This window comes from Oryctolagus cuniculus, chromosome 13, assembly GCF_051225735.1.
Source record: "Oryctolagus cuniculus isolate XC-2025 breed Fujian yellow rabbit chromosome 13, ASM5122573v1, whole genome shotgun sequence".
Lineage (NCBI taxonomy): Eukaryota > Metazoa > Chordata > Mammalia > Lagomorpha > Leporidae > Oryctolagus > Oryctolagus cuniculus.
In genome coordinates, this window is record NC_142879.1 from 110651216 (window position 1) to 110669279 (window position 18064).

Consider the following 18064-nt stretch of genomic DNA (forward strand, 5'->3'; position numbering starts at 1 on the left):
AATGTGGGCTGGGCTTGTGGCCTAGTGGTTGACACCCACAAACCACGTCAGAGCAGCTGGGCTCTTTCTAGGGATCCTGACTCCAGCTTCCCGCTCCGGGCACCTTGGGAGACAGCAGGTGATGGCTCTAGTACTTGGGTCTGTGCCACCTACATGAAGACCTGGATAAAGTTCTTGGCTTCCACCTAGCAATCCCTGGTGGTTGTGGGCATTCGGGGAGTGCAACAAAGCATGCAAGGTCTCTCTCTCTCTCTCTCTCTCTCTCTCTCTCTCTCTCCCTATTTTTGTCTCTCACCATCAGTCTGTCTCTCTTGCTCTTGCTCTCTCTGGTCTCAGAGGCTTGGAGGTCAGCCAGACCTTGACAACTTGCCACAGAGAATTGGGATCTGGTTTGGCCAGATTTTCTGATATTTTTTGGGGACATCCAAGTCCAGATTTTCATGAAGCTTCTGGTTTTTTAATCCAGTTGTCTCCTCCTATCCATGGCTTTACTGTCTATGCTTGTACTATCTGTGGACAACTGTAGTCCAAACACATTAAACGAAATGTTCCAGAAGGGGGCCGGTGCTGTGGCGCAGCAGGTTAATGCCCTGGCCTGAAGCGCCGGCATCCCATGTGGGTGCCAGTTCTGGTCCCGGTTGCTGCTCTTCCGATCCAGCTCTCTGCTATGGCCTGGGAAAGCAGTAGAAGATGGCCCAAGTGCTTGGGCCCCTGCACCCACATGGGAGACCTGGAAGAAGCTCCTGTCTCCTGGCTTCGAATCGGCACAGCTCCAGCCGTTGCAGCCAACTGGGGAGTGAACTATTGGATGGAAGACCTCTTTCTCTCTCTCCTCTCTCTGCCCCTCCTCACTCTGTGTAACTCTTTCAAATAAATAAATAAAATCTTTTTTAAAAAACACAAAAAAGAAATGTTCCAGAAGTAAACAGCCTCGATGTTAATTGACTTTAATGTAGTAAATTACTCTATTGCGTTGTTAGTTGTTGTCTGGCTCTCACTGTGCCTAGTTTATTACTCAAACGTGTGTGCAGAAAGAAAACATAGCAGACATGGAGTCTGGCACCATGCCCAGTTCCAGCATGCCCTGGGGTCCTGGAACACCGCCCCCACCTCCCACCCCACCCCCCAGCAGATAAAGAGCCACTGACTTTTCTCAAAGTATTTCACCTGCTGTTGAGCCGACTGGAACATCCTGGTCACGGTGAGCTTGGGGCCCCACTTTGCTTGTCTCTCTTCTGTCTTCCTCGGGTTCCAGGGCAGCGGGCAGTGGATGAGGAAATGCCACGAACAGCATAAAATGTCCATGCCAGCCCACACCTCAAACAGAAAGATAGGTGCAGAAAGATGACAACTTGGAGTAGGTGGGACTGCTATGGACCAACCACTCAGCGAAGAAGTCCTCCCCGTGTGGGCCTGAGGTGTAGCTGGTGCCTGGGGGAGGGCCCACGCACAGCTGTAGATCCCGACTCTACTCCCATCCTCCCTTGAGTGCAAGGGAAAAAATGACGCTTAGAACTTGTCGCACTTCAAAAAAGCCATGGAAAATGGAACTAAAAGATGTTTATTTTGGTGCAAAATGTTTGAAATCTATGTGGAACGTTTCAAAATATGTTTCTATGAACTTTTAAAAGTTCTGTACTAGCTTCATAATTGATATGCATGTACTGATTTACTATTAGTTGATTTATTTCATTTAAAAATATATATATTAAAAATTTATTGGGGCCAGCGCTGTGGCATAGTGGGTATAGCCACTGCCTGCAGTGCCAGCATCCCATATGGGTACCGGTTCGAGTCCCTGCTGCTCCACTTCAGATCCAGCTTTCTACTATGGCCTGGGAAAACAGTAGAAGATGGCCCAAGTCCTTGGGCCCCTGCACCTGTGTGAGAGACCCAGAAGAAGCTCCTGGCTCCTGGCTTCTGGCTTCCTATCACCGCAGCTCCAGCCATTGTGGCCATCTGGAGAGTGAACCAGCAGTTGGAAGCTCTCTCTCTATCCTTCATTCTCTCTCTCCCTCTGGTTCTCTGCAACTCTGCCTTTAAAATAATTTAAAGAAAAAAGGTGAGCTTTGATCACAAATCAGGAATATCTTGCTCCCTAATCCTGAGTAAATGGCTGGTGGAACGCATGCATTTTAAGGAAATGAATGGTTTTGATGTTCCAGCACTCCCCAGTTCCAAAAACCAAAGATCTCTAAAGACCAGTAGCAAACACACTCAGCCACGCAGTCTGGTGCGGGGGAGTTGGGGAGGGTGTGTCAGGTTGTTCTCATGTGCCTGCTGCACTTCCTTCAGAAAAATTAATAAATAAACGTAGCCCATAAATATGCCAGATACAGCAGAGGTAATGAGGTACAGCCTCATCCAGTCAGTGCCAAGAACAGACGGTGACTTCTCAGGGGGCTTCCTGTGACTTTCCTGAAAGCCTGTGGAGCCACAGAGTGCTCTCCCTGGCTTATTCCAGCTTTGGAGAGGACGGTGGAGCCCGGCTCCATGAGGCCTTCATGACTGCTGCAGTGTGAGGGACTTCCTGTCCCAGGAAAGAGAAGGAAGCCAGGTGGGAGCTTCCGGACGACAGCTGCTCTGCGGAGTCACAAAGACCTATCAGCCACACTGCCCGTCCCCTCACCTGACATCTCTGCCCTTCACACGGGCACCGCCCACTGCCAGGCCAATTCCTCAGTGCAGGGTAGCCCCAAGGGAGAAGTCCTAACCTCTGACCGGGGCCTCACAGATTGTGCCCCACTGGGAAGAGCACTCTCAGCTGTCCCACAAGCCAGGGCAGAGAGGAACAGGGGTCCTCCATCCAGGAGGAAGTGGTAGGGAGTGGGCACTCCCCAAGGATGGGTGGAGCCTTCCTGCCTATCACAGAGCCACGTGAAGAGTGTTCGTCTGCTGTCTGCCCCCACCTGTACTGAACACACTAAACCAACAAGTTCTCCACCAGCCGGACCCACTTCCCCTCCTCCAGCATCCCTCAGGAGGCTGAAGCCATGTTTCGGAGAACACATGATTTAGAAGGGTGTTCCAATCATCTACACTAGGGCTGTGTCTCCACCACCACTGTCCTCATCTAGAATGGGGCTGTGTCTCCACCACCACTGTCCTCATCTAGAATGGGGCTGTGTCTCCACCACCACCACTGTCCTCATCTAGAATGAGGCTGTGTCTACACCACCACTGTCCTCATCTAGAATGGGGCTGTGTCTACACCACCACCACTGTCCTCATCTAGAATGGGGCTGTGTCTCCACCACCACTGTCCTCATCTAGAATGGGGCTGTGTCTCCACCACCACTGTCCTCATCTAGAATGGGGCTGTGTCTCCACCACCACCACTGTTCTCATCTAGAATGGGGCTGTGTCTCCACCACCACCACTGTCCTCATCTAGAATGGGGCTGTGTCTACACCACCACTGTCCTCATCTAGAATGGGGCTGTGTCTACACCACCACTGTCCTCATCTAGAATGGGGCTGTGTCTACACCACCACCACTGTCCTCATCTAGAATGGGACTGTGTCTCCACCACCACTGTCCTCATCTAGAATGGGGCTGTGTCTCCACCACCACCACTGTCCTCATCTAGAATGGGGCTGTGTCTCTACTGCCATCACTGTGACCTCAGACAGCTGTGCTGCTTCTCCCGCCTCTTCTCTCACTTGCATAATAGGGCAGGGCTGGGGTTGAGGAGAGTCCCTGGGGTTCCTTCCAATGTTGGAACTTGGAGTATCTCCAAGGGTTTTTAAAAATTGTTTATCTATTTTGATACTGCCGGCGCCGTGGCTCACTTGGTTAATCCTTCGCCTTGTGGCGCTGGCATCCCATATGGGTGCCAGGTCCTAGTCCCGGCTGCTCCTCTTCCAGTCCAGCTCTCTGCTGCGGCCCAGGAAGGCAGTGGAGGATGGCCCAAGTGCTTGGGCTCTGCACCTGCATGGGAGACCAGGAGGAAGCACCTGGCTCCTGGCTTCGGATCGGCACAGCGCCAGCTATGGCAGCCATTTGGGGAGTGAACCAACGGAAGGAAGACCTTTCTCTCTGTCTCTCTCTCTTTCACTGTCTATAACAGTGAGAAAACAGAAAAAAAACTTTAAGTAGATATCAGGTGTGGCAGTAAGGAAATTTCAAAAGAGAACACCCAGAATGGAAGGAAGAACAAAAGCCCCTCATGACTTTGAAAAAAAATTATTTATTTATTTTGAAAGAGACAGGGATCTTCAGTCTGCTGGTTTACTGCCTAAATGCCTGCACAGCCAGGGATGGACATGGCCAAAGCCAGGATGCAGAAATCCATCCAGGTCTTTCCCATAGGCCGCAAGAATCCAAGTGCTTGAGCCATCACCGTGTGCCTCCCATGTTGCATATTAACAGGAATCTGAATTGGGAGCTGGCGCTAGGACTCAAACCCAGGCACTCTGACCAGGATGCAGGTGTTCCGAGTGACATCTTCACCACTGCACCAAATGCCCACTCTACGCCTCCAACTCCTAAAAGCTCCAGACTGCTACGAATGCAAGAGGGGCCGGCGCCGTGGCACACTTAGTTAATCCTGTCTGTGGTGCCAGTATCCCATATGGGTGCTGGGTTCTAGTCCTGGTTGCTCCTCTTACAGTCCTGCTCTCTGATGTGGCCCAGGAAGGCAGTGGAAGATGGCCCAAGTCCTTGGGCATCTGTACCCACGTAGGAGACCAGGAGGAAGCACCTGGCTCCTGGCTTTATATCGGCATAGTTCCGGCTGTGGCGGCCATTTTGGGGGTAAACCAACAGAAGGAAGACCTTTCTCCCTGTCTCTCTCTTTCACTGACTAACTCTATCTGTTAAATTTAAAAAAAAAAGAATGCAAGAGAGGCATGAATGTGAAGACCCTTCACTGCCACTGACCAGGTGCCAGTCACTTCACAGAGGCACAGCCCAGAACACACAGGACAGAAGCACGGTGGTTCCCTCTCCATCCAGTCCCTTCAGGGCTTTCACAAGGTAGGGGTCTTCAGGAAGTGTGGGAAATTGTGCTGTAAAAAGCTATGCATGGCTTCACAGCCTCCATTGCACCTTCATACATTCGTCATTAATTCCATTTGCCGTGAACTTTTCGAAGCATCTGCTGCATTTGGGGACCTCTCATCACTTCTGTTTGCGTTCAGTCCCGTTGCTCCAAGGTTCCAGGTGTGCCTGCCCATCCTTTGCCCACAGGGGCATGCGTTTTGCATTAGATGCTTGGCAGGACCCCCCACATCCTCTTTCATGCAGGAAGTCAGTGCACCAGGGCCTCACTCGCAGCTGCCGTAGGGGCGAGGCTACCCTTGGGAAATTTCAGTGGCTAAGCTGCAAGGGGCTCTCTGGGCACCCCCGGTGCCGATTCCCACGCCTTTCTAACAAACACCACAGAAACAAGTTCTCATGCATGCCCATTTTTCAGATGAAAAAAGCAGAATTAAGAGGCCAGTAACAGAATTTAGAAAGATTTTTAGAAATAGCTGAATGTTTGACTTATTTAGATAATTACCGTTCCCTGAGTTTCTTACAGCATTTTCTCAAATGTTTTCCAACCTCTTTCTAAGCTATGCCCCCTGGAGATGAGAGGCACCCTCCTGAGAGTAACTCTCATTTTACTGACTTTAATAGTGAATTTCTCCCTTGATGTTTAACTCTAAGGCAGGGTTTGTGCTGTTGCCATGGAAAGCATCTTTTCCCTGCCATGGTCCACGCTACCTTGGTTACAGCAGGTGTCACGTGGCAGGTGCATCTTCGCTGAGTCCTTATCCAGGTCAAAGCCTTTGGTTATATAAACAGAAAGCAAGGAGCTAAGGGTCCAGACACTACAGCTGGACTTGCTGGTTTCCAATCCTGGCTCCAGTATTTTAATTCTGGAAAGTGTGCATCAGTGTGACCATGAGTGTCTCATCTCCTTGGTTTGCGTTTCCATTTATTGGATCTCTTTTCAATGGGTATTGATTCTTCTGTTTCTACTCCCTGAAGTTAACCTATCTCTCAACCTGCCTTTTCTGTTGTTTAATTTTTAGTTCAAAGACAGAGAGGCAGAGAAAGAGATCTTCCACCCACTGGCTCACTCCCAAATGCCAAGAGCCTAAAACTTCATCCAGGTCTCCCACATCAGTGGCAGGGCCTCCCAAGTACTTGAGCCGTCACCTGCTTCCTCCCAGGGTGCGTATTATCAGGAAACCACAATCAAGAGCAGAGCCAGGACTTGAACCCAGGTGCTCCTCTATGGGACTCAGTTGTTCCAGGTGGTGTCTTAACTACTGTGCCTCTCACCCCAGTCTTTCTCTCTTCCTGCTGTTTTTAGGATTTGTTCCGGTCATCTTTCGTCTTACCTTACTTTGTAGTTAGACCAACTCTGTTGTTAAGTCACCCACTGAATCCCTTATTTCAATGGTTGCATTTTAGATCAGCATTCCAGCTGCCTGTCCTGGTGCCTTCCCCAGCCATCTCTTACTTCTCTGCAATGTTCACTCTCCTGAATTCTCAGGCTGGCCTCCAGTGCAGCCTGGCCTGTTGCACTGTCCATCGGTTGCCTCCAGTGCAGCTCTTCCCCTCTGCTGCCCAGCCCTCCTCAGAGACCTGACAACCCCCTGATCATCTAGGACTGATGCTTGCTTGCTGTTACTGGTGACACTACTCAGAAAGGGGAGCAAAATCTAGGACCGCATTCCTGTCCTGCAGGGAACAGATCCAGGCTAGGGAGCTCCCAGAATTGTGATCTGGGCTCTAAAATTGCCTGCTGTCCTTGGGTAAACCCAGCTCTGGGGAACCAACAGACAGCCATGGCCTGCTGTCCTCGGCACTGATCTGCTTCTGTGACAATGACCTGGCCTTGGGGGACGTGGGAGTCCCAGGTTCTCAAGTGAGGACACCCCCTCCCTGCCGGGGTTCCTGAGCTTCCTTGGGTGATGGGAGACAATGGGGTTGCCAAGGGTCCCCCGGGAGGCAGGGGGAGGCAAAGGCACAGCAGGGGGTACCTCACGCCCTGTGTTTCAAGGCCCAGCCCTCTGCAGGCCACCATGTGCCTAATGCTGTTCTACCCACACTGGGGCTCCAACTCCACCTGTGGTGCCATCTCAGGAGGTCACTCTCTGATCTGCCCTGCTGGCAGCAGAGTCATTTACCTCACTCGGTGTCTGTTCTTCCCCTTGGCATCTGGGGATGAGGTTTCGAGGAACGAGGTGGCCATCTGTCCAGTTCTCCTTCCTGTCCTTGCAGGACAGACCGCGAACAGCATCCTGGCCCATTGCACGAGTCGTCTGAGGTGCCTTGGACACGTGTTAAGTCTCCAGCTCCATTGTGGGACAGGCGTGGACAGCAGTTGTGTGTGGCTGCCATGCCTGGCTGGCTCCCTGCCTCCAGTCTCACTTAACCACCTTTCTATGCCTCTAGATACCCACCCTGAGGACCGCCTGGGCAGGGCCCTGCCCCTCAAATGTAGCCATGAGCTGCTGACTTTTCAGATCCCCCACAAGTGGGTTTTACCCTAATGTTCCAGATTTTTATTTCCCTCCAGTCCCCCAAAGTCACAGGATCTCGCTTCTACTGTGGGCTTCTCCCCAGAGCCACCCTGGATGTCTGCCTCTTACCCACCAGATACCCAAACTTCCTCAGCACTACTATGGCTTGCAAAGGATTTGCTCACAAAATCATGTAGACAGTTAAATCCCAAAGTCATAAATCATAGGTACCAACACGGTGAAAACGTAGTCCAGTTGTGCTGCCCAGAAGCCTAAGGAGTGCACCCTGGGAAGGTGGTTGTCAGCGCCGGCTGCAAACCCAAGGTTGAGCCCAACCTCTCTCTGCTCTTCAGCGGCCAGACCAGTCATGCACTGTGCACCTCTGAAACCGCCTTCCTTCAGAAGTCGTTTCTCTCAGATGTTTTCTTAGGTCCAAACCTGACTGATACAGATGCAATCCACGAGCGGTTGCCAGGGTTTGACTTTCTGGGATGGCTCTGACTCTGTCTGAGTCCCCAGAGCAAGGATCCCAAGCCCATTGCTTTGAGATGTAACCCCAACCACTCACTAATATCCCGAGATGCCTGCAATCAGATTATAGACTCATTGAGCTTTTTCCTTTTATCCTGTGTGCCTCCCATTGCCTTGAACTTGATGTTCTGCACATATGAGGGAATGTATACTTACTTGTTATTTACTGATTGAAGCCTTCAGTTAATTTCAGAGATCCCACTGTTTGGAAGCCCTGGGCTAGTTAAAGACCAGCTCACTGGTGTTCTTTCTGCTCCTAGCATCATGCCCAGCACTGAGATACCTGAAGCACTATGTAGCTTTTTTTTTTTTTTTTTTTTTTTTTTTTTTTTTTTTTGACAGGCAGAGTGGATAGTGAGAGAGAGAGAGAGAGACAGAGAGAAAGGTCTTCCTTTTGCCGTTGGCTCACCCTCCAATGGCTGCTGTGGCCGGCGCATCGTGCTGATCCAAAGCCAGGAGCCAGGTGCTTCTCCTGGTCTCCCATGGGGTGCAGGGCCCAAGCACTTGGGCCATCCTCCACTGCACTCCCGGGCCATAGCAGAGAGCTGGCCTGGAAGAGGGGCAACCGGGACAGAATCCGGTGTGCCGGCACCACAAGGCTGAGGATTAGCCTATTGAGCCGCAGCACCGGCCAGCATTGTGTAGTTCTGACCTTGATGTTCAAATAGCTTCTATACCAAATCCATGAAGGGGCTGCCTACCCTCCCTCTGGCATCTCACGATGAGAATCCCAAATGGAAACAATTCAATTGTCCTGCCTGTGGGAAAGAAAGCCACGCCCTTCTGAAATGTGTGTGTGTGTGTTGCAGAGAAGTTGAGCTGAATGTAGTAACCTTGCCATCCAAATAAGCAGCCAGAAAGTCAACAGGACCCCTGCAGATGGGAATGCACCCACAGGTGCTGCTCAGTGCCAGATAAGCTCACAAACAAATCCTGTCACTTGGGATCTGTCGCCCTTCTCCCCTGGGAGTGTCCTGCCTTACAGGAGTATTGGAAATGCCAAGTCCTGAACATCGTGATTACCCAGAGTGCTTTATCACTGGCATGTACGCCCCGCAACTTTGCTTTTTTTTCAGCCCTGGTCCTGGTGTTTTCAAAGTAAAGACAGAACATTTGTAAGTATAGAAGCTTCAAATGCCCATATTTTGAACCACTGATTTGACCTCAAAATTATACACATGAAAGTTAAAAAATATCCTTGCTTGAAAAATCTTGAACATTGCAGCACAGTTGCACCAGCCACTTTGATCTTTGACTTCTGTTGGATCCAACTGTCTCCAATACAGAAGAGGGAAATTGGGAGATTTCCATCAATGTTGTGTAATGGCAAAGAAAGAAACACATCCAGCTGATGGGTCTAGGGTGAAACCTTGTTCTGACAATTTTCCAGCTTTATAACTTGTGGCTTTACTTGAACCTGCACGGATCCATTTTCCCCAGCTCTAAGATATGAATAATAAAACCTATCTCACAGGGAAGCTGAGAGAGTTGAATCAGATGATAGAAGTGGAAAAGGTTAAATAGAGCCCGTCACAGGCTGGAAATTATTGCCTGTGTGCAGAATTCATAGTGCCAAAGAATGCATGGCCTGAGTTAGGGACCCTAATAGATCAGGAGAGAGTTTTGTTAATAAGCTCTGTGCTTTGATCAACGTATTTTACAATTCACTGGTGCACAGTCTCTGACACTCAAGGACAGCAGTTTTACAATGGCTAATAAGAGTCCAAGTTCAAATGCTCAAAGCACTCAGCTCCCAGGGGAAATCTTGACATGGTCACCTGGAATAATCAAATGAATGAGTAGTAACGTTGTCGAGAGGCAGGCTTTCAGTGTGAATTAACCCCAGGGCTTTCCTGGTTTGTTCCCTTGATGCTTGGAGGAAGACTCATCCAGTCTGGGCATGACCCTCTTCAGCTTTGTCTTTGGCAGCTGAGAGTGGGCTCTTTGCTCCAGGAGACAGATTTTGCCTCTTCACTGATTATGAGCATCAAGGCAAAGCAGCCCAAGGTGGTTAAGGAACCTGCTTTGTAAAACTTCCTGAAGAGAGAAATTCCTAATAAAGAATAAGGAGAAATAGTATCTCAAAAGAGGGCAAGAGAGGAGAGAAGCCATGCGTTCAGGATTTAGAGTGATTTTATGCATGAGAACCTGCAAATGATCTAGATTGCCTATATGTGCTATAGTTATTTGGACTTCTTTATCAAGCTCTTATGTCTTTCTAAAATTATTGTTTGATGAGAATTTTTTAAAATCATATTTTCTACTGTCTCATTTGTTGGCAAAAGAGAGCAAATCAAAGGCATTTGGTAAAGTTAAGAATTGTGGTTAAGCATCTCCAATGGCCTGATGTGTTTTTCAAAGGCACATTTCATTGAATTCTGTTGTTGGGTTGTAAAAATCAGCTCTGTGAGTTACATTATACTTATTTATGTATCCACTATCACAATTCTGGTAATTATTGAGTCAACATTTCTCATTTGCAGTGGGTCACACAATGTTGACATCTCATCCATTACAAGCTCAAGTCCCTAAGCTGGATTTTGAAGCAGATGCTGCTCATATTCATACTTTCTATTATGAAGAATTAAGCGATTTGCCCAAGGTCGCACATCCAGTAAGTGGAAGACTCCAGCTCAAGTTGCTGATGCAGGAGTCCTGACGATGTGTTTCCTTCTACTCTGTGTGCTCATCAGCTATTAGCTGATTGTGGTTTCGGTAGAAGAGCATGAAAGGACTCGTATTCTTAGAAAATCACCTGCCACATGACTGGATTACTGCTGTGTGATCAGAGGTCCAGCGAATCACTAACCCTGGAACAGGCAGGTGGCACCTTGACTCTCTGGAGAGTAATCTGTCTGCTGACATCATTTTTCTCTAGCACAGCCACGTTGTGTGGAGGACTGGTACATGGGGCAAAATACTAACGAGAATTTCTCCAACATTTAATACCCAATGAACGAAGTGAATGATGAAGTGGCCCCAGGCTTGAATTCACTCAACAGATTAGGTTAAAGCTCTGCACATCACATTCATGGGGGGATTTTGTTTCATTTTGGTTTCAAGAAAGAAATTCTTCTGGGTAATGCCTTATTGAGCTGCTGTGGTCAAATATTTATTTAAAAGAATGTATTGATTTGCAGATTAAAACTGACCACATATGAACTCTTCTTCCCATGACATTCTTATTTAAGGTATTGATTAAAGACTTTTCATGCAGAAAGCATTTTTCTTGTCAGTTCTGTATGCTGGCTTTTGTAATAAGCTAATTTGATTTCCCTTCTTAACCTTTGTTTGATTAGGGGGAACAGGCATTTGCATTAACATTCGGGAGAGATGAAGTCTACCATCGATCTTGACTTCCTCCTGGACCTCTTGTGCTCCGCGGAAGATGATTTAGCGAATGTCAGGGTCTTGGAACAGCCATAATGAGAGAAGAAAAAAAAAAATCACTCCAGACTTATAAAACAGCGCGAGCTTATTTGACAGAAAGGGCAATTGCATTTGGAGAGATGTTTTAGAGAAATCAAATTCAGGAAGTTTAATTTTGTTCTTAGGCCAAGCCATTAAAAGAGCTGAGATAAACTGTCATTAATAAAGTACTTGCTCGTTAAGCCAAAACATTTCAGAGCGTCTGAAGAGGTTAAATAAAATGCGGACATGGCCGCTTGTCAGAAGGGGAACTAGAAGTGAATCCTAACACCTGCGCGTGAACATGCTTCTGGCAGAGCACTGGCCTCACACAGCCTGTGGTCCAATCCTGTCCTCTCAGAACTGTGGGGACAAAACTCCCATGGACCAGGCTTTGCACGCGTGTACATAGGATCTCAGCCCTGCAACAACAGGACTCCGCACTCTGCACATTCCTACCTGCACCCTGCCCTCCGACCCCTCCCGGCGATGGAGGCCGAGGTATTCTGTAGCCCCAAGAGCTCATCTGTGGCTCGTTCCTGTAACTGTCCCTGGGGTCTTTGTCGGGCCCTCTCAAGAGTCCCTGCAAAGCTGGGACTTTGGACCCAAGAGGCACTGAGCGTGGACAGTGGCCCTCAGGATGCTGTGCGAGGTCAGGGGGTTCGTGGACTGCCCGTCAGGTGGGCCCCCCATGCTGCTCAGGTCACAAGATCTGCTGGTCAGGAAAATGAAGACAGGAAGATGGAGTGTGTCTGGCCCCGGAGTCACCTCACGTGACAGTCCTCAGTGTTGTGGGTCCCCTGGGAAGCTCCAAGGGCCTAAGCTGGTGCGCTCTCTCTCTCTCTCTTGCAGAGCCCATTCATTGTGTCATCTTCCATGACTGTTGCTCCCACAGGGCTGACCCGCCCACATCGCTCGATCCTGCCAGAGACAGTGGTGGTCTGATCAACTTCTCCATGATTTTTTTTTTTTTTGACAGGCAGAGTGGACAGTGAGAGAGACAGAGAGAAAGGTCTTCCTTTTCCGTTGGTTCACCCTCCAATGGCCGCGTGGCCGGCACGTTGTGGCCAGCGCACCGTGCTGATCCGAAGCCAGGAGCCAGGTGCTTCTCCTGGTCTCCCATGGGGTGCAGGGCCCAAGAACTTGGGCCATCCTCCACTGCACACCCGGGCCACAGCACAAGGCTGGCCTGGAAGAGGGGCAACTGGGACAGAATCCAGCACCCCAACCAGGACTAGAACCCGGTGTGCCAGTGCCGCAGGCAGAGGATTAGCCTAGTGAGCCGCGGTGCCGCCGGCCTCCATGATTTCTTAAGTTAATGTAAATTAATGTTCTTCTCCTTTCAGTAACATGAATGTTTTAGAACTCAGTCAAATATCAAAGTAGGAAACATTCCTCACTTGGCGTGGGAGGGAAACCTAGTGTTTCTTTTCTTCTGTGGGTAACATGAAATTATGTCTATTCAAGGGCAATGGATGGAAGGCGACTGGATATGTGAAGATATTTCAAATGAAGAAACTACTGTGACTGAAACGGCTCTGTCACAGGAGACGGTGCTGTTTTATGTCCATCCACAACGGAGGGAAAATATTCCATTTAAGGTTGCAGTTTCCATACGGTTAGTGGAAAGGAAGTGGGGTAGCTGCAGAAGGCAGATGAAGAGATTAGGAGATGCACTTTCCTGCATCCCATGTGGGAACCATTAACCAGCCTTTGAAGTCATGAATCCAAATGTATCTACAAACAATGTAGATAAACTATGTAATACAATATGAAATTCACCCAGAGTATAGGATGGTTGTGTGTTCCTAAGGTAACGTTAGTAGAGATGTTTATTGGGTCTCTAAGATAATGCCCCTGAGTGCCCCCTCCCCTATCACGGTGCAGGACAAGGTCCCCGCACCTGGGGAGTCCATCGCCCCGCCCTGTGTGGGGGCTCACAGGGCAGCCATGGAGTTTCTCTCGGCCTCCAGCTGCCCTTCAATCCACTGAACAGAATTCTCTATCTCAGAACACAGAGATTTTACGGGAGTGTTTTATGTGCAATTTATCCACATGGCTGCCAAGGGGGTTAAATTTGTTCTAAAAGACAGGGGCTTGTGGCTCAGGGGCTCGGATTTAAACCTTGATTCTGCATGCTCGTCATACTCCCGTGAGCGCTGAGGCTGGTTGATTGGTGGCGGCCACGTTGCCACTCCTGTCTCAGCTGCTCATTACTCAGAGCCAATAATCATCGCTAAGTATGACTAATCTCACGTGCAGGTCACCAAGTTCACTACTGACCTTCATTCCAGCTCAGAATGTTTTCAAGGTTAATAGATTGACTGTAAGCCGAGATAGGATGCATTTATAAAATGGGAGAAAATGAAAAATTTGGCATCACCAATATGTGGGTAGTTTTAAATGATTCATTTGTTACATTTGGACTGTAGCCATGAAATTCATTTGATATATATCACAGTTATATTCTAACCTAGACACTGCAAAATGAATTAATGACACATTTGCACATTAGACAATTTCATACACACACACACTCCAGGATGAGGGTTGGGGCATGTGTCCCAGCTCAGGGTCACCACATGCATAAAACAGAGCCACGCCACCCACTTAAACCAAGACCCAAGCACAGTGAGGCTGAGACCGACTCTGAGACACTGGCTGCTGATGGCTGCACTTGGGGCAGGGACAGATGAACCCTCGACCTCCTCCCAGCTCTATGCCCTGCGACTTGGTGCCTGACCTGCTGTTTGGCCCCTATTCTTGAAACTAGAGGATGACCCTGAGGTCCCAGAGAAGCCTACACAACCAGTCTTTATTCATTTGTTTATTTGGATGGCAGAGAGAGAGAGAGAGACCTCCCATTCACTGGTCTACTTCCCAGATGCCCACCACAGCACCTGCTGGGCTGAGGGTTGAAGCCAGGAGCCTGGAACTCAATCCAGTCTCCCACGGGGGCAACAGGAACCCCAGAACACCTATTACTTGCCAGGGTGTACATCAGCAGGAAGCTGGAATTGTGAGCAGTGCCAGGCACTCCAGTACGGGTTGGGAACATCTTTTTACAAAAGATTTTTGTATGTTTTTATTTATTTGAAAGGCAGAGTTAGAGAGGGAGAGACAGAGACAGAGACAGAGATCTTCCAACTGCTGGTTCACTCCCCAAGTGGCTGCAATGGCTGGGGCCAGGCCAGACCAAAGCCCACAGCCTAGTGGGTGCCATGTGGGTGGCAAGGGCTCAAATACTTGGACCATCTCTACTGCCTTCCCAGGCACACAAACAAGGAGCTGGATCGGAAGTGAAGCAGCTGGGACTAGAACCAGCACTCATGTGGGATGCCGGCATCACGGGTGGTTGCTTAACCTGCTGCACTGGTCCTCAGAGGGGGGCATCTTAGCTGGCATCTTGACAGCTGCGCTGAACGCCTGCCCCCACCAGCCTTTCTGTCCCTGCTCACAGACCTTGACCTTGACTTTCAGTTCCAGGTCTGGTGAAGTCGGGGATCCCCTGCCTCTGCCACTGGTCAGAACCCAGCTTTGTTGGAACCTGTCCACCAACGAGGAGGCAGTGTCTCGGGCTTGGGCTCCCGAGACTCATAGCCTGGACTGCCTTTCTCTCCTGTGTTCAGTTCTCCGCCACCGACCCTGCTGTTCTCGGGGTCACGGGTCTGCCTGGACTCAGCTAGGCCATCGCTCACTGTGCAACTCAGAGGGAGTCCATGTGTGGGAAGAAAACCTCCCCCGAGTCACTGTGAAGATCCACACGTGGGCGGAGCACTGCTCACAAGCCCAGCGCTGCACCTGCAGTGCATCCCACCTCCGGGGCTCCCAGACCACCCAACCCGCACTCTACCTCAACAGCAGTTTGGGGCCTGCTCACAACCCGTGTGTAGACGTCCTGTGTCAAAGCCCTGCCTTCCCAGCTGGAGCGTGAGCTCCTGGAGGAAAAACATAGCACCTCCCCCAGTTGTGCGTGCTTAGCTGTTTCTTGCTTGGCCTCAGCATCATGTCCACTGAGCACCCTCTCATCAGTCAGGGACTCAGTCCTGCTTCTGTCCCCCAGCGTCCTTGCTAGGAGAGGTGCTGGAAGATGTCCTTATGAGGGGAAGCATTTTCCCTTGGGTGACTTCAGCGGAAAGAGCGGGAAGAGAGCTGAGCGGCACCCTGCTGGGAAGGCTTTATACTGGGTGAGGCCTACAGAACCACTGACTCCCCAGGCTGCATTTGCTGCCAGGAGCCCTCAGTTGCTCAGAAAGCCAACGTGGATCAAGGCCCCTGCCATTCTCATTTCCAGCATGGACAAAGGCTGAGCCATGGCTGGGCCTCTGCTCAGGTGTTAGCACCCTTCGATCCTCCTGACATCTGCCTCTACACTGGACAGGGGCACAACACCGGTGGCATCTGGCTGTGAGCTGGACATGGGCACATTCCCTGTGATGCTTGGCTGTGAGCTGCACAGGGGCAACCCCCTCACTCCATGACACCTGCTCTATATTGCACATGGGTGCACACACGCACTCATGACACCTGCTCTACATTGGACATGGGTGCACACACACACACACTCATGACACCTGCTCTACATTGGACATGGCGCACACACACACACACATGACACCTGCTCTACATTGGACATGGGTGCACACACACACTCATGACACCTGGCTCTACACTGGACATGGGCACACACACACGCACTCATGACACCTGCTCTACATTGGACATGGGCACACACACACACACTCATGACACCTGCTCTACATTGCACATGGGCGCACACACGCACTCATGACACCTGCTCTACATTGCACATGGGCGCACACACACGCACTCATGACACCTGCTCTACATCGCACATGGCGCACACACACTCATGACACCCGGCTCTACATTGGACATGGGTGTACACACACGCACTCATGACACCTGCTCTACATTGCACATGGGCACACACACACACCCATGACACCTGCTCTACATTGGACATGGGTGCACACACACACACTCATGACACCTGCTCTACATTGGACATGGGCGTGCACACACACACTCATGACACCTGCTCTACACTGGACATGGGCGTGCACACACACACTCATGACACCTGCTCTACATTGGACATGGGTGCACACACACGCACTCATGACACCTGCTCTACATTGGACATGTGTGCACACACACACACTCATGACACCTGCTCTACATTGCACATGGGCACGCACACACGCACTCATGACACCTGCTCTACATTGGACATGGCACACACACACACACACTCACGACACCTGCTCTACATTGGACATGGCGCACACACACACACTCACGACACCTGCTCTACATTGGACATGGGTGCACACACACACTCATGACACCTGCCTCTACATTGCACATGGGTGCACACACACACTCATGACACCTGGCTCTACACTGGACATGGGCGTGCACACACGCACCCATGACACCTGGCTCTACATTGGACATGGGTGCACACACACACTCATGACACCTGGCTCTACATTGGACATGGGCGTGCACACACGCACCCATGACACCTGGCTCTACATTGGACATGGACGCGCACACACACATTCATGACACCTGCTCTACATTGGACATGGGTGCACACACACACTCATGACACCTGCTCTACAGTAGACATGGGTGCACACACACACACCCATGACTCTGGCTCTGAGCTAGACACAGGCACAGCCCCTGTGACACCTGGCTCTGAGCCTGACATGGGCACCCAGGGAGGGGGATTTGTCTCACTCACAAGTTCAAATGTCTGGGCTGGGGGACTGAGCCATGGAAAGGCACCCACTGGGAGGAAACACAAACCCCGATCGTGCCTGTCATGTTGAGGGAGCAAACACCGGAAGTCCTTCACATTCCCTGGAGCCCGCAGCGACCTAAGGACCCTCACCCAGGCTGAAGGGAGCCCCCGGCCTGGGGCTTAGGGCAGCTCACTCACCATTCGGTGGCCCTGCCCTGTCCCAAGAGCCTCACCTCTGCCCGACACTCCCACCCCCACTCCCACCCCAAGGATATGGGGGCCCGGCAGGCCTGAGGGCCTCAGCACCAGAGATCAGCTCTGCAGCTGTACCCGGTCTGGGGAGCCTCCCCCGAGTCTGACGGAAAAGGGAGAGAACGAGGGGAGCGGGGAGGGGTGCGGAAGATGAAGGTGAAGGGACTGTGACGTTCTCTAGGTCCTGTCTCTGGGTTCTGGTCTCCGAAACACAATGACTTTGCTTGGTTATCTTTGGGTTTTCACACCGTCCACAGCACACTCCCCACACAGCATCCCAGACTTCAAAGCTGGGGACAGAGACAATCCACACGGATCCCCCTTCAGAGTGGTCGCCATTTTCTGGTGACGCAAGTTGAGGGACCGAAAGTGACCGACTGTGTGGTGGTCTGACGCCATTGGTTCAAATTCAGAGAGCTGGCCGGTGTTGGAGCTGGAGCCAAGACTCCGGTCTGCATTAAGTACCCAAACAGCACAAACCGGTTTGTGGTGCACAATGGCTGGAAGACCTGGCTGGGATTTAGCGAGCACTTTCCTTGTTTTCGGTGTTCAGGACTTGCTTGTTGAAGCCTCAGCAAGCTCTCTCTTCCAAGGTCCTTGCTGTGAGTAACCTACAGCTCCCACCTGGAAGCACTTG